This window comes from Danio rerio, chromosome 4 (genome assembly GCF_049306965.1).
Source record: "Danio rerio strain Tuebingen ecotype United States chromosome 4, GRCz12tu, whole genome shotgun sequence".
Classification (NCBI taxonomy): Eukaryota; Metazoa; Chordata; class Actinopteri; order Cypriniformes; family Danionidae; genus Danio; species Danio rerio.
This window is the reverse complement of record NC_133179.1, coordinates 21,796,444-21,809,878: the sequence shown is the minus strand read 5'-3', so window position 1 is coordinate 21,809,878 and position 13,435 is coordinate 21,796,444. Positions and strand designations below refer to the sequence as shown.

The window sequence follows — 13,435 nt, the reverse complement described above, 5'->3', positions numbered from 1 at the left end:
ATACAATATATTATAATATAATATAATACAATACAATTCAATACATAATATAATATAATATAATATAATATAATACAATACAATATATTATAATATAATATAATATAATATAATAAAATATAATATAATATAATATAATATAATATAATATAATATAATATAATATAATATAATATAATATAATATAATATAATATAATATAATATAATAATATTCATCAATTTTCTTTTTGGCTTTGTCCTTGTATTAAAAAGGGGTCGTGACAGCAGAACGAACTGCCAACTTATACAGTATGTGTTTTACACATTTAAATGCCCTTCCAGCCTTTAAGCTTACCAAATTAACTTCTAGCGCATGTCTTTATACTGTGGGGGAAACCGGAGCACCTAGAGCAAACCCACACAAACACAAGGAGAACATACAAACTCCACAAAGAAATGCCATCTTCAGCGACCTTCTTACTGTGAGGAGATCGTGCTACCCACTGCGCCACTGTGACACCCCCATAAAATATAATATAATATAATATAATATAATATAATATAATATAATATAATATAATATAATATAATATAATATAATAGCAATCTAGGATTCGGTTTTGAGACTCGCAGACTGTAAGTATTAAAGGATGAGAAAAAATCTCTAATGCTTTTGGCTGCAAAATTAAAAGAAGAATATCAAATATTAGTGGCTGTTTGAGCTAGAATAAGAGTGAATAGAAGTCAGTTCATTGGCAGTGAACGGGAAGTAAAGAGAGCAAGCAGTTCTTCTTGTGCTCACAGAATCCATCAGTGCCCTGTTTACACGCTCCGTTGCAAAAAACAACAGCTGGAGCAAAAGCAAAAATAAATAAATAATCTCCTTCCAACATTTCGCTGTTCTTAGCTTTCGGTCTCATCTGTTAAACGCATTGGTTGCTCCACCTGTGCAACAAACCCAGTGAGCATGCACCTGGACCTTTGGAGAGTCATTCTCAAGTGCAGCCGCTGAAAAATAAGTAAGCCAACTGTTTCAGATATAATCCAGTGTCTTTTTTTCTGCCTTTGAATCTTGCATTGGTAATGATCTGCAGAGCTTCTTAAGTAAGCTTAAAATGATCTGGTGGATTGCAGACAGTAAACACTCCAAAACATGCTGGGTTGCCGTAACCCAGTGTTTGGTCAAATATGGACATTGTTGGGATTTTCTTTTATTCATTTTCTTTTCAGCTTAGTCCCTTTATTAGGCAGGGGTTGCCACAGCAAAATGAACTGCCAACTTATCCAGCATATGTTTTATGCAGCGAATGCCCTTCCAGCTGCAACCCAACACAGGGAAACACCCATACAGTCATTCACACACTAACACTACGGACAATTTAGTTTTTTCAATTCACCTAGCACATGTCTTTGGACTGTGGGGGAAACCGGAGCACCTGGAGGAAACCCATGTGAACACAGGAAGAACATGCACACAGAAACGCAAACTGACCCAGCCGAGGTTCAAATCAGCAACCTTCTTGCTGTGAGGCGATCGTGCTACCCACTGCGTCACCATGATGCCTAAATTTGAAATACACTTTTTAAAACAATGGTTGAGTTTTGACTATATTTGACCCAACATTTGTTTATGCCAAGCCAGCATTTTTAGTTTGTATTATATTAGACACTCACAAGGGAGATAACTTCAACTTATTTTCAACAAAAAAGGACAGAAGTGAAAAAAATGAAGGAAACAGATTGCTGAGGGAGACTAAGAAACAAATGGATGGCTGCATCCCCTGGTCGCTTGGCAATTTCCAAAACTCAAATTAATTTTATTAAACTATTAGAATGACCATATTTTATCCATAACCTACTGAAGAACAAACTAGTAGTTAATAGTGACAATAGCTGCGTCCCAAATGGCAGACTATGCACCCATGCACTATGTACTTATGCACTTACACACTCAACAGCATAGTACATGCATGTAGTGTCGTCTCAAAATGGAACACTAATGCTTTTACTAAGGGGAAATTCAACCCGTTTTCCCGATGATGTTTGCCAAATTATTGAAAAAAATTTAATAAATTACCGAATAATACCTGCCGCGAGTATTGCCGCATTCTCCATCGGGAGGCTTTATAATCACTCTCATAGGAGAATTTCGCTTTCACAATGCAAAATAAATAAAGTTATCCAACATGTGCCCCCGATAGCTCCGCCTCTTCTGCTATGTATGCAAAGCTGCGGTCGTTGAGTGCGTGAAGTGTCCAACATTCCACACTTCATTTTACCGGCTGAATGAGTGCTTCATCCGTGTAATTAAAATGGACTTCTTATTTTTCGAGTTTTCAGTGTAAATGCACTACTTAACACTATTTATACTATTAAATGGCGTAGAATAGTGCATAAGTCTGCGATTTGGGACACACCCAGAGTTAACATGTTAATAATAAACATCAAAAAACAACATGCAAATAAAAAGCCATCAGCCTTTAAATGTTTTTGAGACCCCTGGGGTGATTACATTATATTAAAGACACAGCAATAGCATCAGATGGAGCACATTGATTTTATGGCACCAGGTTAAACTTTCTGACACCTTTACTGCACACAAGTACATTAAAAACCAATACAGGCCACAACTGAACATGTCTCAGAGTGATCTCCAAAACTGATTGATTAATAGACCTGGGCCTATTGGTTTGTGTGTGCTATTGAGAGCAAGGTTTATATATTTATACCCACATCAGAGAATAATGGGGTTGTGAGTCACTGTCGTTGTTATTTTCGGAGTTATTTTATTATTTTTTCGGCTGAACAGTTTGGGAACCCCTGATCTAATGAATGAAAGGTGCAATGCATCAGATTATGGCAAAACTTTATTTTTCTCTCTCTGCCTTAATTTTAGTCTAATCTTTAGTCATATCATCAACAATAATGCACAGATCATTCATTAGATGAGTGGATCAGAGTAGTTTTCAGTTAGAGGACCTGACAAAGTTCTAGCTACAGCAAATGAATAGTTTTCACCCTTATTTCTGTTGACAAAATGAATACTGGTGCTATGGAGGAGGAAAAAAGAGGAACAAATTCATCTGGCGGTGCGGGGGCCATGTTATTAGCAGCCTGCTGAAACACACTTAACTCATGCCTATTCAATTATGCTAATGTACACATGCAAATGACCACGGTCCGCAACACCATGCTGTCTCAATTAGGTGACGGGCTTACAAGGGTTGGCTTTAGAGAGCGACCGGATTATTGTCCTGCTATCCATCTACAAGCAAACAGCTTTTGACCTGTGATTATCGTCACGAGACATCAGCGGGGTGCGTTGACTCGCAGACTGAGAGGAGACGTTCTGTTTGCGTGCGAATGCATGTGTTGGCTGCACGTGTGGGAGACTGTGGACGTGCGTCTTCACATCTTATAGTTACTGCTTCAGTTCAGCACTGCCACTTTTAGCAGCAATTCTCTTAAGACGGAAACATGTATTTTAAGTCCAGCTGGACACATTCAAGGTCAGCTTGCCTCCATTTCTCATATCAAAGATCTTTATGTACATTGAATGGATCAAATCAAGCGATTCTGAAAAATACGAGCCAAGCTTGACAACATTAAATGATCAAGTGATTGAAGCTCAACATGCATTAAATTACTGCACCTTTCATCTGTGAATCAGTGAGAATTTTAACTGCACAATAAATCTGAATCACTGGTCTACGTTATTGGTCGGCTTTCAAGTCATATTCACGATGTACAAAAAAAATTAGGTATTAAAATCAATAGGGTGAACTGTCAGAAGCCTGATGAGTAATACATCACATTCACCGTGGCCAAGGCTGGATTAATTACATTGATTCCAACTGTGAAATACACCGTGCTGGCTTAAAAGCAACCATTTTAGCTTTTATCTGTGCATACAAGCATTTTCAGCACTTCATTATTAAGCATGTCCCACACATATGCGTGACCAATGCGATATAGCTAACATGCAAAACACATACGCACTACATGGGAGTCACAGCGAATTTCGATCTGCTCTAAAAGCAGCCTATAGAGTGGCTGCATGAGTCAACACTAGTCGTCACAGTGTTATGTAATGTTAGAAGGACCCATAGTTTACAATAGCAAAGTAATAAAAAGGAAAAATAACAGCATAACTTATTTATCTGAGTTCATGCAGCATGCTACCAAAAAATATAAAGTTATCCTGATGGTCATTCATTTATTCATTCATTCATTTTTTTTGGCTTAGTCCCTTTATTCATCAGAGGTCGCCACACTGGAATGAACCGCCAACTTATCCAGCATATGTTTTACGCAGCAGATGACCCTTCAGCTGCAACCCATCACTGGGAAACATCCATACACACTCATTTACGCATATACACTACGGTCTTTTTAGCTTACCCAATTCACCTATACCACATGTTTTTGGGCTTGTGGGGAAAACCAGAGCACCTGGAGGAAACCCTGCAAAACCCTACAAACTCTACACAGAAACGCCAACTGACCTCAGTCAGGGCTCGAACCAGTGACCTTCTTGCTGTGAGGCGCCTGATGATCATGTTGAATCATTTAATTGCAGCTATGATAAATATTTTTTTTAATTCAAAATTAAAGAAACATCTTATATTAAATGCAAACTATTAAAAAATGCAGTTGGTTTAACTGCATTTGGTTCTATATGGTTACTATGTTCTGAGTAGTTGTTAAGTAGCTGCTACTCTGCTTTGAGTGTTTGATCAATAAAGAAAATAACTCAGGGAAAATTTGCAAAGGGTTACAGAGCACATTTGGACCCGCATTTTGAATGACAGTTCTCCTGTAAGTCATCATTAATTTTTGTCCCTGCAAAGGAAGTGAGGAAAAGGTAAATGAAAAGTGAAGTGGCACAGCAGACACAACTATTGTCGCTGTCCTTAAAATGGCAGTTCTAAAAGCAGTCCATTCAGTTAAAGCCTCAAAGTGTGTCACTGTCCGGTGCTGAAAGTGCTGAGGCAGGTGGCGCTGTCCAAAAGCAAGAGGTGCTGAAAGCAGTATGTGATGTTTAACAGTGTGGAAAAGCACACTCTGATTGCGGCTATGATGCTTGTTTGCTCAGAGCTGTCAGCAGTCTCACAAGGACATAAGAGGGTATTTTTTGTCTGATCTATTTTTTTTTAAATAGTTTATCACAAATACTGCATTAAGATAAGAAAAAAATGCAACCTTTGAGATTTTACATTTTTTATTGCATGTGCAATTTTATCTGGATAATTTTGGATTAGTTCTAAATTATTTAAGCATAATTCCAACAGGAATACTACAGTTATAACGTTATTAATTATTTCTGTACCAATCATACATCTCTGCCAGGGCGGTGCAGTGTACACACAGCTAAAACTAGACACAGCACTGTGCTTCAATATGGCCATCTGCAGATATGCCTTTTCCCTCCTCTCTATTTATTTATTTTTATTAGGATTTATGGCTTGAATCAGCTGCTTGGTAAGCGTATACACTAAGCAGACAATCATATAGCTAATTTTTGACAGCAGGATAAATCCGTTAGATAATCCAAATCCGCAGCAAGTGAGAGAGTCTATAAGGGAGATTAAAAACAGGGAGATAGCGAGTGCCGAATCCCACATCATGTGACCTTAATTCCACTCTGTCATTTCTTCCCGTGGAGTGTGAGAGAGATGGCCAATCAAAAGGCGCAGTTCGTGAGCTCGTGAGGAGTGGAAGGAGAAAAAAAAAAAACATCCCGCTAACAGCAAGTGAAGCGCTGACAGCCCAAGAAGCTCAAATACAGTCCAAAAAAGGGGGGAAACACTCATACAGACTCACACTTGTCAGTGCAATGCATATGTACACTAACAAGCAACCTCTCACATGCTGAGCTTAGTTTCAGTTTGGTATTTATTTCTCACAAAAGCATGTGGGTTTTCTCTCTGCATGACATTGATTTGTTCAATCAAGGATGTAAAGCTGTATTTGCGCTTTAAAGGGACAGACTCACACAGCTCGATTCTTAAGCAGAATTCTGTACCACCCCTCCATGTATATGCTGGGTTTATGACCCTGTTGCAGTCACGCTTCACTTTCTGTCAAATATAAAGCTCATATAAATTACGCAGCCGCTAGTAAAACAAAAACAGACATATCAATAGAGCTCTTGCCAGCTTCACTCATTAACTATTGATGCAGTGTGAGATCTGGCGCCACAGCTGGATACACACACACACACACACACACACACACACACACACACACACACACACACACACACACACACACACACACACACACACACACACACACACACACACACACACACTCTGTTTATTTTTGCACTCATTGACAATGGACTCAATTCAAACCAGTCTCCATGGTACTGAACCAAACAAGAGTGGCTGTTTAAACTCAGGCCAAGGTGGTCAACCGTACTGGTGCCAAGAGCCAAAACAAAATCAACGTCTGGAGCACAATCTTAAAAATACAAATTAACATTTAAAAGCACAAAACGTAAAATAAACTGATATTAAAAAAAACATTCCAGGGGAAAAAAGGAACTTGAGTGCAGTTTGCTTTGATTAAGAAAAGATCCATTTAAAAAAAAGGGTGGATGGCATGCAGTGGCTTTTGAGGATTATGCCAGGCAGGAGAATGGAACCAAATGGAGAGAAGTTGTTTGAAGCTCCGCAATAAGCCACTCTTCCCCTCTTTCATGTTTTGAAATGAGGGAACAACTGTGCATGTTAACCGCAATCCAGCAGCCCCTTTGTTCCTTCTTCAGATCATGAGCTAATGGAGGAACGGAGCTTTAACTTAAACACAGAGGGACTGAAAATGGTGAAACCGGAAGAGATCTGTCAATTAGGTAGGGTTTGACATCACTGAGAGTGTGAAAGGCGGGGATTAACGGTTGTACGGAAGGTGATAGTGCCTTGAGGTTTGATCACTCCATACGTCAAGGGCTGCTGGGAAAAAAAAGGTGGTATGTGATGAAAGCTATGTTTGGGCATGTGGGGGAAGGGGTGTGTAGGGTATAATCACAAACCCATCCACAATTACACCACAATAATGTCAGACAAAAGCTGTTTCCCTGCCATTCCATATCTACGCTTTTTAGACAAAGCATCCTCTCAGATGCGCTTTGTAAACAACACTCATGTCTAGAAAGACCCTCGAGCAGCTCAAAAACTGACAGCTTTCACAGAAAACGGCTGGGCAGGGAGAAAACAGTTTGGAGATGACCTCCTCATCGCCGATGTCAGAAGTAGTGAGCGCGGCAGCAGACAGCAGGAAGTTATTCCTCCAGGAATCAGCCGTCACGAGGCACTGGAGGTAGGAAGCAATGTGTCTCACGCTCTGCTGAGTGCTATTATGGACTGTTTTCACTCGGTAATTGAATACAAAGGCTGTGCATATAACCAAACACATATGCATGCACACAGGCACGTAGTATAGAACATAAACACAGTCAGTTATCGTTATCTAATTCACTCCAAGTCTTTGAAACTAACAGCAGCGTCTCTGAAGTTACTGAGGTTATAGTTAACTAACACACACTGGAAGACACACAAAGAGAAACACTGTTCTCAGTACTGTTAAATGTCCCTACCTGGCGAACTGTAGTCACTCCTGGGTTTTTTATTCAACGCTTGATGGCGGGAGGCAGAAGAGGTGGAGGCTGAAATAGAATTGAGTGAAAACACCTCCGTTTGTCCTGTAGAAATACGGATGCCCTGTGCACACGCGCTTCTCTCTCTCTCTTACACACGGCTCTGACACGCAGCGCTGAATCTCTCTCTCTCTCTCTCAGCCTTCCTACTCGTCTTCCCGCCCACCTACCCCCAACACCCTCCCTTTTCCTATCTTTCTTTCACACACGCTGTCATTCTCTCCCGTCACACATGCGCACTCTCCCTCTCTCTCTTTCTCTCTCTCTAGGCACTCACTCATTCGCTGTGACACATACACTCTCTTGTACATACATTTTGTTTCTTTACTCAACAAACATGCTCTTCCTATCCTTTTGTCTTCCCAGAAAGAGATGAGCATAACCCAAGCTGTATTTGGAATGCAGCACCAGCTTGTAATTAACTGTATACTGTTCAGTACACACAGCATGCAGGAGAGCTTCTCAACCAGTGGGACATGACCCAAAACTGCATCACAGATCTGTTTGGATAGGGTTACAACCATGACGTACAATGTGTGTGCATTTCATCCATACACTGTTGATAAGTGGTGTTTAGGGAGGACATTTACACAATATCTGCTTTATTAGTTTGATTAAATCATCAAAATATGAGCAACGTGTCATGTTGGGAAGAGGAAAAAATTAAATTAGCTTCAGGAATTGAACTGAAAATTAACTGCAAATTATAACCACTGATTTTTACAGAATACGGGTTTTGATTTACTACACAAAACAGCTCACAAGAAATAAAGTAAATTTTAAACTAGTAACAAAGGAATGGTGGGTTGCTTTACTGGCGTTAAACACTTGACTATATATATGAAGAGTTCAGATGCAAAAATCCGCTAAACGCCACTTCCGCCAAAAATGAGGTAATGGCATTAAGCGAATGCTTTAGGCACGCAGTAACATGTTCAACAAATATTTTTGCTCCAAATCTTGTAAATCTCAGCGTCAGCCCATTCAGAAATATCAGTTTGTTGGCAAAAGCCTCTATGTCCCAAGAACCAATCAGAAAGAGCCAATCGAATAATGTTTCCAATGTAGCATCACGCTGTTAAGCTAGCTTTTATTAGGATTCAGGTTTAAATTTTCCAATATTTTTTGAATATAAGGTTTGATGTACTGCATGAGATTGTCCGACTGTCACTGAATGGCAAATGAAACATCCCTTACCTCAAAACTCTCTACATTATAAGAAAAAAACATATTATACAGTCGGAAGAGTAGCAAGCATTCATAATGTTGTTTTGTGCATCGACGCTACTTTGAATCTGATTTACTATACAGTAAACAGCAACTCCATTTCATAAAAGGTGAAGGTAAACAAGATGCTGTAACATGATATAAACAGAGAAGATGAAAAAGAGATGTTACAATCAAGACCTTGAGTATGGAGAAGATGAATAAATGACAACTTCTAAAAGTGTCTGAGAGACATCCATTTTTTGCAAAGTAGCCTACTGTGTGTTTTATTTACTAATGTAAGCTATTTTTTAAAAGATAAATATAATGTATAAAAATATATGTTATTTGTATTACTTTATACTCTGTCTGATAAGCGTTTATATATATATGGACATTGCCCAGATAATAATGTTTCTCAATGTTTTGCTCTGTTCTACTTGCAGTACACCAAGATATTTGAATTGATCATTTTTTATAGTATTTGCATTCTACACATAGCATGTTATGATAGCTGTGGGCAAGGGCATTATGTTTTTTTATTCACTTCATTTTAATGTTTATACACTTCAAAATGTTTTTATCACAATGTTTTGCACTGTACATTTTACATTAGCTACATTATTTGAATCTAACAAACTTAGTTTACAATGTTTACACGGTTCTACTTGCATTTAATCTAAGTCACTTTATTAATCCGGGGTCGCCATAGCGGAATGAACCGGCAACTTATCCAGCAAGTTTTTACGCCGCGGATGCCCTTCTTGCCGCAACCCATCCCTGGGATACATCCACACACACATTCACACACACGCTCATACACTACGGACAATTTAGCCTACCCAATTTACCTGTACCGCATGTCTTTGGACTGTGGGGGAAACCGGAGCACCCGGAGGAAACCCACACAAAGGCAGGGAGAACATGCAAACTCCACACAGAAACACCAACTGGGCCGAGGTTTGAACCAGCGACCCAGCAACCTTCTTGCTGTGAGGTGACAGCACTACCTGCTGCGCCACTGCCTTGCCATGACAATAAATTGTTAAGATTTAATTAATGTAAATTTTAATGTTATTGACTCAATTGACAGATTTCAGTCATTTATTTTCCTTTGGCTTAGTTCCTGATTTATCAGGGGTCACCACAGCAGAATGAGCAGCAACTTACTTGACAGATTTATGCGTTTTCAATTTTAGGTGGTGTGTGTAATGTGTTCATGTTTGGTAAAATAACTTCTATTTGCATCCTTAGTGATTTTTAACTAAATACACTGTCTTGTCCCAATAGGTGGATTAAGAAGTTTTTGTGGAAAAAGCTCAAGTGGAATTAGCTGGTTTTGACGCAAAAAGAAAATCTACTTTATTATATATAAAGATATACAAATTTTATATATCAGCTAATAACCTTAATAACATTATATAAAGGGTTTTTCATCTAAACTCTAATAGTATATATATATATATATATATATATATATATATATATATATATATATATATATATATATATATATATATATATATATATTCATTCATTTTCTTGTCAGCTTAGTCCCTTTATTAATTCGGGGTCACCACAGCGGAATGAACCGCCAACTTATCCAGCAAGTTTTTTACGCAGCGGATGCCCTTCCAGCCGCAACCCATCTCTGAGACATCCACACACACATTCACACACACACACTCATACACTATGGACAATTTAGCTTGGGGAAAACCGGAGTACCCGGAGGAAACCCACGCGAACGCAGGAAGAACTTGCAAACTCCACACAAAAACGCCAACTGAGCCGAGGATCGAACCAGCAACCCAGCGACCTTCTTGCTGTAAGGCGAACGTGCTACCCACTGCATATATATATATTAGGGATGGGAAGATTAACCGATATGTATCGATACGCGGTCATGCGCGTGCACGATGCGAGTGCATCGGTTGAGCAGCAGAGGATGAATGAAATTTTGGAAGCAAATCGAGATGCATCGGTTTTTGCGAGATGTATCGATTTTTCCGAGATACAGCTTATATTTTTGATATAGAATGTATTTTTTATTTATTAACAAGTGTTGTCAACCTGTTTTTGGCGCATAATTTAATCGACCTACATAAAGTAAGCCTTAGCAACGGATTTGCGGATGTGCACACACTACAACTCAGTGTATCAGGTGTGCGGATGAAGCTAGTGGTGCGCCCTCAGAAAGCGCGAGAAGCAAAACAAACATTTTATTCCCCACTGAGTTTTAAATCTAAAGTATGGCAAGCAACATTATGGATTTAAGGATGGACGACATGACAGGACAGATGCAATTTGCAAAATGTGCCGCGCATCTGTAAAATACGCGGGCAGTACGACTAATCTGATATCTCACTTGAAGCGGCGCCTCGGTGTTGTTGTGAAAGCATCTTCCAGTGTTTCTGCATCCCCGGCTTTCGCACTGCTTCAACCAGCTCCAAAAGTGGTGAGAAAAGCATTGCAAGTTTTTTTTCCATGCGCAACAGTTCTGCTCGCTCTACGCCAATAACGAATGCTATTGCATTGTTCATCTGCAAAGATATTCAGCCTAGTGTCACGGAGAACGAAGGTTTTAAACACCTCCTCCTGTTAATTTTTATTTAATTATAATAATAATAATATTAATAATAATAATGATAAAAATAATTGGGTGTCACGGTGGCACAGTGGGTAGTTTGACCACCTCACAGCAAGAAGATTGCTGGTTTGTTATATTTTTATTAGCCTGTTGTTTACAGTGACAGTGATGTTTCAACGCAGCATAACACTGCTAGTTCACGACCTTAAGTTTTGAATAATCAGTGGCAAAATATATCTTTGTAAAACTTGTTTTCATAGTTGAAAAGTTAAATCACAATTCTTGTTGTGCAATGCTAAATTTATTTATGTTGAAAGAGTGCAAATATATATATATATATATATATATATATATATATTTAATATATAATATATATATAAATAAATAATATGTATATATATAAATAATATGTGCTATATGTTCTAAAATGGCCCTCTACTGTAAACTGACACTCTGGCTCTGAGAGAAGAGCCAGTTTGTAAAAAAAGTCTTGGTTTTGCTTGGTTTATAAATAATCAAACTCATTCAATGGCACAGCATCCTCTTTCACATAATCTCATAAACTTGATTTAATTAGTTAGTGCTGAATTATCGCATCGTATCGTGATATGGGTGTGAATCGTATCGTGTTGCATCGCAATATGTCACAAATGTATCGCTAATATATCAGATCGTATTCTTTGTATCGAGATGCGTATCGGATCGGCATTATAGCTTAGATGCCCAACCCTAATATATATATATATATATATATATATATATATGAAGTCAGATATATTAGCCCCCCTTTGATTTGTTTTCTTTTTTAAATATTTGCCAAGTGATCTTTAACAGAGCAAGGAAATGTTTATAGTACGTTTGGTAATATTTTTTTTCTGTAGAAAGTCTTAGTTGTTTTATTTCAGCTAGAACGAAAGCAGTTTTAATTTTTTAAAAACCATTTTAAGGTAAAAAAAAAAATATAAGCCCCTTTAAGCTATATTTTTCAGATTGTCTCCAGAACAAACCATGGATATACAATGATTTGCCTAATTACCCTAACTTGCTTAGTTGACCTAATTTACCTAGTTAAGCCTTTAAATGTCACTGTAAGCTGAATATGAGTGTCTTGAAAAATATCTAGTCAAATATTATTTACCATCATGGCAAAAGATAAAATAAATCAATTATTAGAGATGAGTTATTAAAACTATTATGTTTAGAATTGTGTTGAAAAAATGTTCTCTCCGTTAAACAGAAATTGTGGGAAAAGATAAACAGGGAGGGCTAATAATTTAGGGGGGCTAATGCTGTAATTCTGACTTAAAGACATTTAAAACACAATTAAAATAGTTACAATATTTGCTGTCCAGGTTGCAGTGCTGTAAATAAAGCAAATGTCTAACAACAGTGATAAGGATCTGAATATGACTGCAGGACAAGCATATTTATGTTTGCCTATAAAGGCAATTCATGCTCTCTAACTGTTTTGAACCAAAGAACACATCTTGTGTGAATGCCTCCTAAAGCTGCTATTCCTTGCTCTCTTTCCCTCTCTCGGTAATGTAGATGCAGCCCACGTCCCCTAGAGGAGTCAGTCAAGGGCATTCCCAAAGAAACTGTATGCAAATGAACAGTAAGCCCGGAGCAGCTGCCTGGCCCTCCCCTGGTCCAGATGCTCGGTCTGGGAGGGGGGATTGGGGGTGGAGTGCTGGGCCAAAGAGACCCAAAAAGCCACTGTAATAAACACAGCATGAGCTCAGCTTGATGACAAACCAATATACAACAACATTATTGCTAGTAATGGGATTTAAACATAGGTATTTTTTTTATTAGCTATTTTGTGCTTTTGTTGAATTGACTTCAGGTGCTCTGTTAATGATTTTTTGCACCGCCTTATGGAGGCATTAGAATAAAAATGGTTTGAATTGTCATGAAGGTCATGCCCTTCACGAGGAACACTCATCACTGCCTCAGTCCACAAACAGGGAAAAGGAAGAGGGGGTGGACTTACCGCAG

General features: G+C 38.4%; 1 protein-coding gene across 11 annotated transcripts in view; it reads right to left on the bottom strand.

Annotated features, from left to right (window-relative positions):
* syt1a (synaptotagmin Ia) overlaps positions 1–13,435 on the bottom strand; it is a 325,194-nt gene that overhangs the window by 102,029 nt on the left and 209,730 nt on the right. For 2 of the 11 annotated variants that reach the window (XM_005164872.6, XM_005164874.6), the window contains exon 1: positions 7,582–7,746. The exons of the other annotated variants lie outside the window; for them this stretch is intronic. The gene's annotated coding sequence lies outside the window, so the exon portion shown is untranslated. Of the gene's footprint in view, positions 1–7,581; positions 7,747–13,435 lie in introns of those variants that run through there. 11 annotated transcript variants of the gene reach the window in all.